The sequence below is a fragment of the Entelurus aequoreus genome, linkage group LG07 (genome assembly GCF_033978785.1).
Source record: "Entelurus aequoreus isolate RoL-2023_Sb linkage group LG07, RoL_Eaeq_v1.1, whole genome shotgun sequence".
NCBI classification, from domain to species: Eukaryota; Metazoa; Chordata; class Actinopteri; order Syngnathiformes; family Syngnathidae; genus Entelurus; species Entelurus aequoreus.
The window spans coordinates 57,780,919-57,792,827 of NC_084737.1; positions in this window are offsets into that span (position 1 = coordinate 57,780,919).

The following is an 11,909-nucleotide window of genomic DNA, read 5'->3' on the forward strand; positions in this document are numbered from 1 at the left end:
GGAATATATATATATATATATATATATATATATATATATATATATATATATATATATATATATATATATATATATATATATATATATATATATATATATATATATCAGTGGCGTGCAGGGGTCACCAACTCGGTGCCCGCGGGCACCAGGTCGCCCGTAAGGACCAGATGAGTCGCCCGCGGGCCTGTTCTAAAAAAAAAAAAAAAAAAAAATTTTTTTAATTAAATCTACATAGAAAAAACACAAGATACACTTTCAATCAGTGCATCAACCCAAACAACCTCCCCCATGCACACTCATCCACACCCACTCACACAAAAGGGGTTATTTATTTCTGCTACCAATATTCTGGTTCCCACAACATAGACAACACATCTGCAAGGGACACGGTCCCTGAAGCACACATGATTGTATAGGCTGCTGGTCCACTAACATTTTCATTAATTACTATTTTTTATGTAATTGTTTTTATATTGTTTTACTTTCTTTTTTATCCAAGAAAATGTTTTTTATTTATTTATCTTATTTTATTTTATTTTTTAAAAAAGGGCCTTATCTTCAACAGACCAGGTTGTCAATGAAATTAGATTTGTTTAAAGGGTTTTTTAAACCAGGCCCAGTCCAGATAATGTCCAAGTTGGACTCAGCAACACACACCTTCATTCATGTACACAGAAAAAAATTAGGGAACACAACAGATTGCATATAATTTATAAACAAAATTACATTTTCAAAATAAGCATTTATGTACAGTCCAGATTATGTCCAGGTCACTCAAATTAGGGAACACAACAACAGATATCATATAATCTATAAACATAATTATACTTTCAAAATAAGCCTTTGAGGACTTCTCATCTTTTTTTTAAATGTTTTTTGGCATCATTATCGTTTTCAACCATGTAACTTTCTAAAGTTAGAAAATACTGAATAAATGTTTTAAAGAAAGTAATACTAAGTGAATATCTGTTTTTGGCCTTGAAAATAAACATTTTACCGAGTACTATAATTAAATTGACTAAATCATGATTGTCAATGAACTCTCCTAAAATAACAGAAACCACATTAAGCTTCATAAACAAACCAATCCTTAAACACATTTTTTCAACTTCCACCCAAAACAAAGACACAATATGACAATACCAAAACAAATGCAGGGTGGATTCAGGCTCCTGACAACAAAATCGGCAATCATCTGACTCTGTCATATTCCATAATTTTAACATTTTCCCTGTGGGTTAGAAGTTATAAATAATTGTAATTTGAAAATAACGATTTTGCACATCGATAGTGGTTTTATAGATTAGTTTGAATATGGCATCCCATGGCAACGGGCAGTCAAAAAAGTCCTCCCATTTTCCATTTGTGTTGTATGAGGCAGCCTTCAAAGATTTCTTTATTAAATAAAAATTATATATTTTTCTATTTATTTTAGTTCCTTTTTGCCAACTAGAATTTCTTATTAGAGGTTTACAAACTAATAATTTAGTAGTTCCATAGTTAATTATTTGTTTCCATCTTTTCCCAATTACTCCAGTTAGTTGATAAAATGAAAAGCTTGAGCAAGCATCACCATACATAGCTCTAAATTCATCATACTTCATAATTTTACCATTCTCATTGATAATATCATTGACAAAAATGATTCCTCTTTCAAACATATTTTTCCAAAATAAAGGCTTTCCATCTATTACAATATTAGAGTTCATCCATATTAACTGCTGCAAAATATCGTCTATTTTTTCTGGCACATAAAATTGAAAACACCACTATGAGTGGATTGTTTCCTTTATGAACCCCGCCATGTTTCCCAGCAGACTCTCTGGGAGGGGATCACTTGTAAAAAATGATACAATTTCTTTTGATACAGTACATGTTTTTTGTACAACAGGACATTTGTGTACCACTCAATGTTTAAATACATCTTTGGAACAATTGATGCTTTTAAAGACAGACACATAGCTTCAAGGTTGAGAAGTTTTAGGCCCCCATATTCATACTCTTTGTACAAAACCTTTCTTTTAATCTTTTCTGGTTTGCCGTTCCAGACAAAATCGAAGACCCTCCGCTCATAAATCTTAAAAAAGTTTTGTGATGGAGCTGGTAATGACAAAAACAAATAAATAAATTGAGGAATAATTAACGAGTTGGCAATAGACATTTTACCATACAAGGTTAGGGATTTCCCTTTCCATAATTGCATAATTTTGTCCAGCTTTCTTAGTCGATTATCATAATTTACTGAGCCTAGATCTTCCAGATTTTCTGGGACAACAACACCAAGTATGTTAACTGGTCCATCTGTCCACAAAACAGGCACTTTGCATTCCATTCGAAAGGACATTCCCTTTAGATTTCCGATCCTTAACTTTTTACATTTATCATAATTAAGCTTAAGGCCAGATTGCTGTGAAAATATGTCCAAAAGATTAAGAAGGTTCCGCAAACAATGAGGAAAAATCTTATCTTTGTGAATCAGCCTTTTCTGACATGAACTTCATCAAGAACAAACACAGAACACGCCTCACTGATGCACATCTGCAAGACTCACTCAGAGTTGCAGTGTCAAGTTACACACCAGAGTACAACACACTAGTTAACGGCATGCAATGCCAGGCTTCCCACTAACTGACAAAGAAACAGATAACAGATTTGGTGTCCAGTTCAAAGTGTGACATGATTTACAAATTTGAGAGTTTACTTTTGTATTTTACATGAGTTATTATTTGTACAAACATGGTGCAAAGTAATTCGTGATTTGTTAAAAAAATGTTAGTGGCTAGCTAGTTAAAATGGGATATTGTGATTTCACAAGACTGTTTTAGAAGTGATCATTTGAAAATGTTCAATTTGAAAAATGTGCACTTAGAGAAAATATAAAAATAAAGTGTTGCATATTGATATTTATCTGTTTCTATATATATTTATTGTGAGAAATCATTAAGATGATCAGTGTTTCCACAAAGATAAATATCATTAATTATTAATAATAACAGAGTTAAAGGTAAATTGAGCAAATTGGCTACTTCTGGCAATTTATTTAAGTGTGTATCTAACTGGTAGCCCTTCGCAGTAATCAGTACCCAAGAAGTAGCCCTTGGTTTCAAAAAGGTTGGTGACCCCTGCACTAGAGGCAGGGGAGGCGGGGCCTCACCTGCCATCATGGAAAGAAAAAAAATGTAAAAAGAAAAAAAAACAATGGTTATATGTATCCAGTGATTATACTGAAGTTATTTTCCATTTAACTTCACCAGTTTTAGATTATTTTTATTCTGAGAAGAGACGGTGCGGTGATCAGCAGCCAGTTGAGGCACGTCACTGATTTGTGCCTCAACATGGATTGTGCACAGTGACTCGGCTAACTGCTGAGCTGCTGTGCAGTGAGACTGTATTGCTATATGAATTATATCAGCTAACTAAACTATGGCATAGTTTAGTTAGCTGAGGTATATAATGTACAGTGTATTTTGTCAAAAACTGTATGTGTGTAACGTATTTCTTGTGCAGAGCATTCATAAATCTGCTGCAAAAGACGTACTGGTTGAGGCTCGCAGTAATCCGGCCTCCTGGTGGTAGAGGGCAGTAGTGATCCCAGAGATCATTCGTCGGCCGCAGAAGAAAAAAAAAAAAAGTTTGCAAGCCATTGTTTATTTCCTCTCGTCTGGACTTTTATTAAAAACATGGAGGATTACATATGTACAATAAAACAGTTTTCTAAACTGGACTTTCAATCGAAGTAGGAGGTAATAATTAAAAGGTAGACCAACGCCGGAGCTAAAAGGTTTGCTTTTGACTTCGGGACAGAAGACCCGTTCTTTTCAAACGGCGTGGTACACACGCAAAGGCTGGCTGTGTGGATGTTCAGCAAGAAAGGTAAAACCATAATAATGTTTTTTTTATTAAATGTGCTTTTTTGTGTGCTGCAGTTGTGTAAAGAATGCTGGTATGAGCTTTTAAGCATAACCCGTTAACTTCTGCCAATCCCATGGTGAATAAGATACTATTTAGGGTTCATATGTTTGTAAATCTGACTGTGATGATGCAGTGCCTCACCAGACATTAACCTCACCGCACGCCACTGATGTATATATATATATATATATATATATTAGAGATGTCCGATATTATCGGCCGATAAATGCTTTAAAATGTAATATCGGAAATTATCGGTATTGGTTTGTTTTTTTATCAGTATCTGGTTTTTTGTTGTTGTTTTTTTATTAAATCAATATAAAAAACACAAGATACACTTACAATTAGTACACAAACCCAAAAAACCTCCCTCCCCCATTTACACTCATTCACACAAAAGGGTTGTTTCTTTCTGTTATTCATATTCTGGTTCCTACATTATATATCAATATATAGCAATACAGTCTGCAAGGGATACAGTCCGTAAGCACACATGATTGTGCGTGCTGCTGGTCCACTATTAGTACTTACCTTTAACAGTTAACAGTTTACTCATTTTCATTATTTACTAGTTTCTATGTAACTGTTTTTATATTGTTTTACTTTCTTTTTTATTCAAGAAAATGTTTTTAATTCATCTATCTTATTTTATTTTATTAATTTTTTTAAAAAGGACCTTATTTTTACCATACCTGGTTGTCCAAATTAGGCATAATAATGTGTTAATTCCACGACTGTATATATCGGTATCGGTTGATATCGGTATCGGTAATTAAGAGTTGGACAATATCTTGGCAAAAAGCCATTATCGGACATCCCTAATATATATATATATATATATATATATATGAAAGACATGATGACAGATGTATTTTTTTTTTTTATCCATCCATTTTCTACCGCTTGTCCCTTTCGGGGTCGCGGGGGGTGCTGAAGCCTATCTCAGCTGCATTCGTGCAGTAGGCAGGGTACACCCTGGACAAGCATTCACACTCACATTGTATATATATATATATATATATATATATATATATATATATATATATATATATATATATATATATATATATATATATATATATATTTAGTATATATATATATTTAGTATATATATATATATATATATATATATATATATATATATATATATATATATATATATATATATATATATATATATATGTATGTATATATATATATGTATTTATATATATATGTATATATATATGTATATATATATGTATATATATATATATATATATATATATATATATATATATATATATATATATATATATATATATACAGGGCCGGCCCGTGGCATAGGCCGTATAGGCAAATGCTAAGGGCGCCGTCCATCAGGGGGCGCCACGCCAGTGCCACAAATGTTGGAGAAAAAAAAAAAAAAGTTGGTACTATTATTTCTAAATACAAAAAATAATCCCACGTTAATTAAAATGCAAAGTAAAGCCTATTTAATAGAAATATTATTTGTTACATCATTAATTTGAGCACTGCTGTGATTCGGTTAAAGATAATCATAGCATAACATTCTCATATAATATGTTAATTTGCTTTCTTTAAGTAAAAAAAAAGGTCAAAGACAAAGCTATTCGGTTTCTTGTGAGTATATACACTTCACTGCCGATGTGGGGGGGCGCCACCTAAAATCTTGCCTAGGGCGCCAGATTGGTATATACATATATATATATATATATATACACACACACACAGCCCGGCCCCCCGCCAAATAGTTTTGACCCAATGCGGCCTTCGAGTCAAAAAGTTTGGGGACCCCTGCTTTAAACTTTTTCAAGGTTATTAAAAACGTTCCATCAATTTTGCCCTTAACTTGTTTAGTAGAAAACACAGTAAACAAATATATTTTAGGCAAAAAAAATATTTTGTAATCAACAAACTAATTTGTGGAAAAAAAAAATAGGCTACAGTATATAAATACAACAATGTAACTATATCAGCAAAATACAATACAGTGATTTCATTTATTAGGATAGAAAATGGATGGATGGATGGACATGCATTTGTAAATTAAAATAAAGTTTGTACAAAGTAAGTAAAGGAAAGCAAAACAAAACAAAATCATTAGAATCCTTCAAAACCCTCCTTTGTTCAACAACGTATTACTTATTATTTCCTAAACAGTGCATCTGGAAAGTATTCACAGCGCGTCCCTTTTTCCATATTTAATGTTAGTGTTCTAAAATGGAATGTATTAATTTTGTCCTCAAAATTCTACATACAATACCACATAATATAAAACCTTTTTTTGTTCTTTTAGAAGTGCTCGCAATTGTATTAAAAATAAAAAGCTAAAAAAATCACATGTGCAAAAGTATTCACTACATTTGCTCAATACTTTGTTGATGCACCTTTGGCAGCAATTACAGCCTCAAGTTTTTTTTACTTCGATGCCACAAGATTTACACACCTATTTTTGGGCAGTTTCGCCCATTCCTTTTTGCACCTCTCAAGCTCCACCAGGTTGGATGCGTCGGTGCGCAGCCATTTTCATATCTCTCCAGAGATGTTCAATCGGATTCAAGTCTGGGTTCTGACTGGGCCACTCAGGGACATTTACAGGGTTGTCCTGAAGCCATTCTTTTGATATCCTGGCTGTGTGCTTAGGGTCGTTGTCCTGCTGAAAGATGTACAGTCGCCCCAGTCTGAGGTTAAAAGTGCCCTCTGGCAGGATTTCATCCAGGATGACTCTGTACATTGCTGCATTCATCTTTACCTCTATTCTGACTGGTCTCCCAGTTCCTGCCACTGAAAAACATCCCCACAGCATGATGCTGCCACCACCATGCTTCACTGTAGGGATGGTATTGGCCTGGTGATGGGTGGTGCATGTTTTTTTACAAACATGATGTCTGGTATTCACGCCAAAGAGTTCAATCTTTGTCTCATCAGACCAGAAAAATGTTGTTTCTCGTGGTCTGGGAGTCTTTCAAGTGCATTTTGGCAAACTCCAGGTGGGCTGCCGTGTGCTTTTTACTAATGAATGGCTTCGGGTCTGGTCACTCTACCATACAGGCCTGATTGGTGGATTACTGCAGACGTGGTTGTCCTTCTTTAAGGGTCTCTTCTCTCCACAATGGTATGTTGTAGCTCTGACAGGAAAAGGGCTCATTGGGACCTTCAAGGCAGCATATATTTTTCTGTACCTTTCCCTAGATTTGTGCCTCGAGACAACCCTTTCTTGGAGGACTGCAGAAAATTCCTTTGGTTTCATTCTTAGTGTGTGCTCTGCCATGTACTGTCAAGTGTGGGGCCTTATGTATTGACAGGTGTGTCTAGGGTTAGGTATCGTTTGAATTCGAACGATTCCGATTCCGATTCTTTGTTTCGATTCCGATTCCGATTCTTTTAAGAGGCAGGGTCAAAAAAAAGTTTAGGATATTTTAAATGAGCTAGCTAACCTACAGTCTTTCTGAATGAAATAGTCTGACATTGTCCATCAATTTTAATTCTATTAACTTTTTATGAACTTTACTATAAATTCCTCACATGGCTGTTTTCAACTAGAATATAAATATCAAATCTATGAACTTGAATATAAGTATTATAAATTATGAATACATTTTCCCAGGGGTACACTTTCCTCAAGAGAGCTTTATTTTTGAAAACCTCATGAAAACACATTTACACACACAAGTGTATGATGCTGCAGGTACTTAAAAATGTTACCGTGCTCCCACTGATGGGCTAATCTGGTGCAGAAAAGCAAATAAACAATAAGAAACAACTTGCAAAACCCAGTCCAGATTAGCAGCAGGTACAGTATAAAATCAGAGACAGTTTTTGTTTAGGAAAATGACCATATCCGCCTTCTCAGGCAGGATGCGTGAGCGTTCTGGACAGATAGTGTCTCCTGCTGTGGAAAATACACATTCGCTGGGTGTGGAAGAAGCTTGAACGCATAAATAGGAAAAAGCGAGATATGACAGCAAAGGATAAGTCTTTTGTTGGTTCCACCGGACCACCACCATGCAGCAGGGTCGTCAGACATAAGCATCGGTGGAACGTCCTGGTACATCTGCAGCTCTCTCTCCACTCGTTTCTTGATGGACATGGAGCTCTGTTATTTCGCGGTTACTTCAATTTTTTTTGTAAAGTAAAGCCACACTTTCGACCGCCGACGCCCGCTATCCATGCTTGAGCTTGACTGACTCACTCGGCTATGCTAACACTTCCGGCGGTGGGCGCTTCTTCGTTGGTGTCCGGTCGAAATTTAAACTTTTGAACGATTCCGGGAGAATCGGAAAGTTAGTCCCGGTTCCAATCGATACTCGATACCCAACCCTAGGTGTGTCCCTTTCCAAATCAAGTCAAACCAATTGAATTTACCACAGGTCGACTCCAATTAAGCTGTAGGAATATCACAAAGATGATCTCCTGAACTCCATTTAGAGCTTAATGGCAAGGGCTGTGAATACTTATGTATATTTTATTTCTTAGTTGTTTTTTTATATAAATTTGCAAAATATTTCTAAAAAAAACCAAAACGTTTTCACATTGTCATGGATTATAGCTTGTAGAACTTTGAGGACAAAATGACTTTATTCCATTTTGGAATAAGAGTGTAACATAAAATGTAGCAAAAGTTATCTGTATCAATTTAAAAATAGCAGGGCTGACAAACATTTTTAATCAGATTAATCACAGGGTTGCAGTTAAATAATTTTGATCAATCTTGATTAAATCTCATTAATTAATAAGTAGCCCTGCGATGAGGTGGCGACTTGTCCAGGGTGTACCCCGCCTTCCGCCCGATTGTAGCTGAGATAGGTTCCAGCGCCCCCCGCGACCCCGAAGGGAATAAGCGGTAGAAAATGGATACTTACTTACTTAGGCCTTAGTATTCCCTGAGGAACATAGGCCGCCGACGAAAGCCTTCCATCCATTCCGGTCTTGTGCCCTTCGGTCGAGTTGTTGCCATGACAGCCCCTCAGCCCTCATCTCCTGTTCCGTGCTTCTTCTCCAGGTTGTTCTTGGTCTCCCTCTGTTTCTTTTTCCCTGTGGGTTCCATGTTAGTGCCTGTTTGGTGATTGATTTATTTGGTTTTCTGAGTGTGTGGCCTATCCAGCTCCACTTCCTTCTCCTGATTTGCAGTTCCACTGGTTCTTGTTTGGTGAGTTCCCACAGGTTGGCATTGGTGATGGTGTCTGGCCAGTAGACTCCTAGGACCCGACGGAGGCAACGGTTTACGAATGTCTGTAGTTTATTGAGTATGCTATTGGTGGTTTTCCATGTTTCTGATCCGTACAGCAGGATGGATTTGACATTTGAGTTAAATATTTTCAATTTGGTTTTGAGAGAAATGTTTTTTGCTCTCCATATTTTGTTTAGTATGTTGAATGATGTTCCTGCTTTCCCTATTCTGGATTTGACATCTTCATCTGCTCCTCCATCTACACTGATTATGCTCCCCAAGTATGTAAAACTGACTACCTCCTCTAATTGATTATGGTCCATTGTTATTGGTGTATTGTTCTTGTTATTGATACGCATGACCTTTGTTTTTTGTGAATTGATCTTAAGCCCAAGAAATGCAGCAGTTCTTTGTAGTTTTTGTGATTTGTCCTGCATCTGTTGGTGAGTGTGAGCCAGGAGAGCTAGATCGTCTGCAAAGTGTACGTCCTCTAGTTGTTCGGTAAGGCTCCACTGTATGCCGGTTTTGCTGTTTTTGGTTGTTTGGTTCATGGTCCAGTCAATACAGAGGAGGAAAAGGAAAGGCGAGAGCAGACATCCTTGCCGCACCCCAGTCAGGACCTCGAAGGCCTCCGATGGGCATCCGTCATGTAGGACACGACATCGCATCCCTTGGTTGGTGCTCTTGATGATGTTGATGAGCTTCGGTGGGATGCCATAGTGTGCCATCAGCTTCCACAGTGTCTCACGATCGACACTGTCAAACGCCTTTTCAAAGTCTATGAAATTAATATATACTGGTTAGTTTCATTCCATGGATTGTTCTATTATAATCCTGAGGGAGGCAATTTGGTCAGCACAAGATCTTCCATTTCTGAAACCAGCCTGGTTATCCCTCAGTTGTGCATCGACCAATTTCCGCATCCTTTCTAGTAGTATGTGGTTAAGCACCTTCCCTGGCATTGAGAGGAGCATAATACCCCTGTAGTTTTTACACTCCCTGAGGTCTCCTTTCTTGGGAATCTTTATGATGTTGCCATCTCTCCAGTCTGATGGGACTTTTTCTTCCTCCCAGATAGCTTGCATGAGATGGAAAAGCATGCTGGAGGATGTTTCGATATCTGCTTTGAGAGCTTCTGCTGGTAGCTCATCTGGCCCTTCTGCCTTTCCTGCTCTCAGGGCTTTGATGGCCTTCCTGATTTCCAGTTTGGTGGGGGGGTTGCAGTTTATTTCAAGCATGATTGGAGCTGGTGGAATATCTGCAGTCAGTTGAGGGGGCTCTCTGTTGAGTAGGTCTTGAAGTTGATCTTCCTTGCTTGTGAGGAGTGTACCATTTGTGTCTTTAATATGCATTTGGGCTTGTTTAAATTTGCCGGTGAGCTTCTTTGTGGTTAGATAGAGTTCTTTCAGATTGTTCTTCCCTGCTGCTTCCTCTGCCTGCTGTGCTAGATCCTTGATGTACTTCTTTTTGTCCCTTCTGACACTCTTCTTCACATCCTTGTTTACTACCGTAATTTCCGGACTATAAGCCGCACCTGACTATAAGCCGCACCAGCTAAATTTAGGGGAAAATACAGATTGCTCCATATATAAGCCGCACCCGACTATAAGCCGCAGGGTTTTGATGTGTAATTACCGTAGTATATAGGGGTTCCTGCTACCACGGAGGGGATTGTCGGGACAGAGATGACTGTTTGGGAACGCAAAGCGTCCCATTTATTAACAATAAATCTTTCAATCATTCAATCAAACTTTCACATCTTTGACATGGCAAACAGCATTCGTGCAGAGTACAAATAATACAACGGTGCAAAGTAATACAAAGTGCTCGCCTGTACGTTATCAAAATAACCAGCCTACCGGTATATGAAAAGTCAGTCTTTAATCATTGTGTCATCGTCTTCCTCCTGCGTACTAAAACCACCCAAATCCTCTTCGTCGGTGTCGGAGAAGAACAGGCCGTAAATAAGCCGCACCCTTGTATAAGCCGCAGGGACCAGAACGAGGGGAAAAAGTAGCGGCTTATAGTCCGGAAATTACGGTACTTCATATTCTCTTTGTGCTGCTGCCTTTCCTGCTCTAGTTCTGCATCTGTTGACTACCTCTTTTTTCTCCCTTCTCTCACTCACTTTCTTTTGGGTTTCTGTGGATAGCCAAGGTTTGTTTGTGGACTTTTTTCTCCCTACCACTTCTGCACAGGTCTCCTTCCATGTGGACTTCAAACCTTCCCAAATCCCTTCTACAGTTCCTGGTGCTTGTGTTGTCTGGTCCTGTAGTGCTTGAAACCGGTTGTGTAATGTGACTTGGTAAGTTCCAAAGTGCCTATATCTTGGAATTGTTGTATGTTGAATTTGATCCTCCCTACTCTTTGTTTCATGCATTTCAATTTCAACTGGAATCTTGCTGTGACTAGGTGGTGCAGCGTCAGCTCCTCTTCTCGCTCTGACATCAAGCAGTGAGCGCCTGAATTTCCGGCTAATGCAGATGTGATCAATCTGGTTTTCAGTTGTGTGGTTGGCAGAAACCCATGTTGCTTTGTGGATGTCCTTGTGTGGGAAAATGGAACCTCCAATAACCAAGCTGTTGTCTGCACATGCTGTAGCAAACCTTTCTCCGTTTGCATTCATTGTTCCAAGCCCTTGCGTTCCCATTATCAGCTCATAGCCATTGTTATTTCCTCCTATTTTCGCATTCATGTCCCCCATTAAGACCATGATGTCCTTTCCTTTCTTTTTCTGAAGAATGTGGTATAGCAGATTGTAAAAGTTGTCCTTCGTTTCATTCTCTGCATCGTTGGTAGGGGCATAGCATTGTACTACTTGAAG